The 5345-nt window shown below is 37.3% G+C and overlaps 1 pseudogene; it reads left to right on the top strand.

Moving 5' to 3' along the window:
* The first annotated feature begins 799 nt into the window (after positions 1-799).
* Positions 800-3749, top strand: LOC132619332 (G-type lectin S-receptor-like serine/threonine-protein kinase At2g19130; annotated as a pseudogene).
* Positions 3750-5345: the final 1596 nt, after the last annotated feature.

Genomic DNA, 5345 nt, shown 5'->3' with positions numbered 1-5345 from the left:
TGATGAAGTCATCAATTTGAATTAGTTTGACATGTTTTTAATTTGCTTTTATTGTTAAAGCCTATTATTAATTGACAATTTAACAAAGAAACACAAATAAATTAGCACATAAATGGTGCAGATTACATTATAGGGGAAAAGGTACAACTAGTAAAAAACATAATCCATAGAAATATTAAACTTAATAAACAAAATACATATAAATAATGAACAACAACAAGATAGCACAAATAATCTTCCAGAATTTAAGTTTTTCTTTCAAAGCTATTTTCTCGTGTTGAGCGTCTCTAAGTTTAGACTTCAGCAAAATTCGTTTTTTTTCAGAACCGGTGAGCAAGACCTCCAAAAGTTCAATTTTTTCTTCAGCTTCCACAAGCTTAAATTGCGAGTCCTACTTAGCGGTATCTCTAGAGATACGTGAAGTCGCGGTATTTCTATCAAAAAGTGAATTTTTAAACTTCGCCGCCACCATTTTATCCACGTAAATGTTATCTTCCCACCGAAAGTGTTTGCAACCGCCCATATCCTATAAACATTACAGGAAAATCAGTTTTTTAAAGTAAAATATGTGGATAACGTGAAAAAAAAACTAAAAAATGTAAAAACACTTACTTTGAGCACTTTACAACGCCAAAAACGGCGACCCGGATTATCTTAGGTCTTTGATGTTTTTAGTTTACAGTAATAACTGCATTCACAAATATCGGGTTGTATAGCAAACTTTGAAGTTTCAAAACTTTGAGACATGTTTTTGGGAGTACAAAAGTGTGTTGAAAGGGTGAAAATGGAGGAAATGAAATAGAAGAGTATGCTGAAAATAGGAGGTTGCTGTGGGATTTTGATAGTGGTTTCACGTACAGATTCTTTGCGTGTAGCCTACTTTGGTTCCTTTTTTTTTTTAAACGGGTTAGTTTGGTTCCATTTTTTTTTTTTTTGGGTTAGAAAAGTTTCGGACTCTAATCGTTTCTTCCAAAAAAAAATAATAATATAAATCTCCTTTGTTCATCTGTATCTTCGTCCTATCCGCGAGCTCTGAGCAAGAAATGGACATGAAAAACATTTCTTTTCTCTTCATTTCTTTGTTATACCTATGTTACTCTTTTAAAATCCATCCCTCCTTTGGAGCTGACACCCTTTCTCCAAATCAATCTCTTTCCGGAAACCAAACAATTACCTCTTCAGGTCTGAAATTTAAGTTGGGTTTCTTCAAACCGGGTAATTCTTCCAACTACTACATAGGCATCTGGTACAATAGAGTAAGTACACAAACTGTAGTTTGGGTTGCAAACAGGGAAATACCTGTTTCTGATAAAACCTCTGCTGAGTTAAAAATCTTAGATGGTAATTTAGTACTTGTTAATGAGTCTAAAACTCCAATTTGGTCCACAAATATCAGTTCCAGCAAGTCAAATTCTGTGGTAGCAGTTCTCCAGGATGATGGTAATTTAATCTTGACTGATCGGACAAATTCAGGACCACCACTTTGGCAAAGTTTTGATAACCCTGGCAATACTTGGTTGCCTGGTTCTAAACTTTCTTACAACACTGTTACCAAAACAAAACAGCTTCTTACTTCATGGAAGAGTTTGGATGATCCTACACCTGGCCTGTATTCTCTTGAGCTGGACCCAATTAAGAAGCAGTATGTAATAAAGTGGAATAGAACGGAGCAATATTATGACACTGGACCATGGAATGGCCGTATTTTCAGCGGGGTGCCTGAGATGGTCATGGGCAGCCATATTTACAATTTTAGCTATGAGGACAACCAGAATGAAAGCTATTTTACGTATTCATTTTATAATGATTCTATCATATCAAGATTCATTATCGATGTCTCTGGACAGATTAAGCAATTCTCATGATTGAATAATTCAAAGCAGTGGAATCTTTTCTGGTCTCAACCAAAATCACAATGTGAAGTTTATGCTTTTTGCGGGCCATTCGCTACCTGTCAGGACAGCTTGCCCTTTTGTAATTGTTTGGATGGTTTCAAACATACTTCCGAGACTGATTGGAATCAAAATAATTATTCGGGAGGATGTAAGAGGAAAACGAAGTCGCAATGTGGCAACGCTAACGGGAAGAAAGATGGATTTTGGATGTATCCTGGGATGAAAGCACCTAAAAATTCTCAAACTGTTGCTGCTGGGAGTGCTGCAGAATGTGAAGCTACGTGTTTGAATAATTGCAATTGCACTGCTTATGCTTATGGAAGTTCATGCTCAATTTGGAGTGGTGAACTCTTGAATATGCAGCAAAGCTCACAAAATGATGGTACTGGCGAATCGATCTATGTCAGGTTAGCTGCGTCTGACATCCCAAAATCCAAGAGTAAAAAGGGAATTCCAATTGGTGTTTCTGTGGGGTCTGCTGCTGCCGTAGTTATCGTTGTGGGCCTCATTTTTATGGTATACCAGAGAAGGCGTAGGCATATTGTTGGAAGTGGGAAAACAGTGGAGGGTTCATTGGTTGCGTTTGGTTACAAAGACTTGAAACACGCCACTAAAAACTTCTCGGAGAAGTTGGGTGGTGGAGGCTTTGGTTCTGTTTTCAAAGGGAAACTATCTGATTCATCTGTTATTGCTGTTAAGCGGCTCGATAGCATCAGCCAGGGAGAGAAGCAATTTCGATCAGAGGTCAGTACAATCGGGACAATCCAACATGTTGATCTAGTACGCCTTCGTGGATTTTGCTCTGAAGGTAACAAGAAACTGCTGGTTTATGATTACATGGAAAATGGATCGTTGGATTCGCATCTTTTTACCGAAAAGCAGCCAGATGTTATGGATTGGAAAACGAGGTACCAGGTGGCGCTGGGGACAGCTAGAGGATTGACTTATCTCCACGAAAAGTGCAGGGATTGCATTATACATTGTGACATAAAGCCTGAAAACATCCTCCTTGATGCACAATTATGCCCCAAAGTAGCAGATTTTGGCCTGGCAAAGCTTGTTGGGCGCGACTTTAGCAGAGTTCTTACTACTATGAGAGGAACAAGAGGTTATCTTGCACCGGAATGGATAACAGGGGTGGCCATTACAGCCAAAGCTGATGTTTATAGCTACGGGATGATGCTTTTGGAAATTGTATCAGGGAGGCGAAATTCGGAGCATTCTCAAGATGGGAAAGTAAAATTCTTCCCTAGTTGGGCTGCACGTGTAGTAGTTGAGGAAGGCGATATCCTTAGCTTATTGGACTATAGGCTGGACAGAAATGCTGATGCTGAGGAGGTGTCCAGAATATGTAAAGTCGCCTATTGGTGCATCCAAGATGATGAATTACAAAGACTCTCAATGGGTCAGATTGTTCAGATTCTTGAAGGAGTTTTAGAGGTGAATTTGCCTCCTCTCCCGCGTTCTCTTCAAGTTTATGCAGACAACGACGAGCACATAGTTTTCTTCACTGAGTCATCATCGAGCCAGACTAGTTCACAAGCTCAGAGCAAGACTTCAAGTGCAACATCTCCATCCAAAAGCACCACAGAGTCTACGAATTCCAGGTCTTGAAGATGACTTTCAACTACTTGCAATGTATATCATTAGTAACTATTTCGAATTACCTATGCTTAGCTGTGTAAAATCATTTAATGGTTAGCCCTAGCATCACTGTTGAGTTTGCTGGGTTCTCTAGTTCTATTTTATTTCATACTTTTGGTAATTTTGTGGTGAATTTTAGTGTGCAGAGTGAATATATACTTGAAAAGATTTCAAAGTGTGGAATTAAGTTTCTATCTATTCTTTGAATTGATATATCTAATTATAATCTGATAGTGAAAAAGGTTAGCAAAAGAGGTATTTCTATTTATATTCTTGTGTGTGTAGTATACCTGATTGATAATAAAAGGTTATGCCAGGTAAGTTTTCAAATTTATAGTTTACCATGGAAGATAAACAAGGAAAGAGGCAAAGAAGAGTGAATTTCTACCTATATGGATTTTCTTAGAAGACGAGGTACTAAACCATTTTAATTGGTGGATTGACTTAGCTCACTATTTGTTTGGTAATTAGAAATTTTATTATGAGGAAAGAAATAATAACAGTTATGTCGCGCGAAAAGTGTTGAAGGGCAAAGTCCTTTAGGAATTAAAGTTTTGTCGTGTCCGGCATAACTTGCGTGATATAATCTAAACTATGCCGAGCGAAATCTGAAGTTATGCTGCGCGAAAAGTGCTTGAAGGGCAAATGTTAAATTACACTCCTAACAGGAAGTAGATTCTTTTGTACAAATGGAACGCCCTTAGAAGATTTAAGATCAAATTATACTCTGACCAGTTCTGTTACAAACATCATATAAGATCAGATTATGTAATTTGCTACTGTTGTGTAGAGTTCCAGTGGAAGAATGTCTACATTCACTCAAAGGTGTTGTTAATGAAAATATCCTGTAATTTACTTGCTTCAGATAATTTTTTGTGATAGGTTGCTTCAAAGATAATTCACACATCTGAATGTGACTTTCTATTTCTTTTTGATAATTTATGCATAGAATCAGCAACTCCTTTTGCAGCGAAGGAACATAGATTAAACGTTTGACACTGTTTATCCATTGAGGAAATAACTCCTTTGGTTCTTGACTGGCAACACTGGCGATGTTTCTGACTCTCTTGCCGTGAAGTTCCAAACCTCCAGGAAACGCTAGCCGATCATTCCAGTTAATGGTGTATACAATGGCCACCCTGTATGGTTCCGGACTCTCCACTAGAAAGTCAGGTATAAGAATTCTCAGATAACAAAGCATTTTATACCTGTTTCGTCTTTATGAACTTTTTTAGCAGGCATTTAGTCCAGTTGATTTGAAGGGAGTTCAGTTGCACTTCCTTCTTAGTTGAGTTAAATACTTAAGTTGGGTTGAAGTGTACACTATTTTGCCTGACAAATATGCATACTTTTTATGCACTTAACTATCTGGTTCAAGGTCTAGATCTGTAAGCTAAACTGTTGTTTGACAATATAATAACATGCATAAATTACTTTAATACATGGGTGGCCACAAATGTTTCTTTATGATGTTTGTTGATAAATATGTTACATAACCGTAGACGCATTAATGTTCTTTTTAAATGTATACCACCTGACTCTGAATATTTTAAAGATAATGTAAACTTAATTTAGAAATAGTACTTTGTGACTGAGTGTCAAATTTGGATGAGAAAGAATGGGAAAAAAAAATGATGCAGCTATTTGATGTCTGACCGAGTCTTGGCTTCTGGCTTGTGGCTTCTAGTCCTTCATAATCAGAGTATTTTAAGGTTCCAAGGTGTGTTTTTATTCTTACTGAATTGACATGACCGGTGTTGTACCATTACCTTGCTTCGTACTTGTGGAAAATACAGAAGATTTTGA

Source organism: Lycium barbarum, chromosome 11 (assembly GCF_019175385.1).
Source record: "Lycium barbarum isolate Lr01 chromosome 11, ASM1917538v2, whole genome shotgun sequence".
Classification (NCBI taxonomy): Eukaryota; Viridiplantae; Streptophyta; class Magnoliopsida; order Solanales; family Solanaceae; genus Lycium; species Lycium barbarum.
The sequence above is the reverse complement of the archived record's forward strand: the minus strand, read 5'-3'. Positions and strand labels throughout refer to the sequence as shown.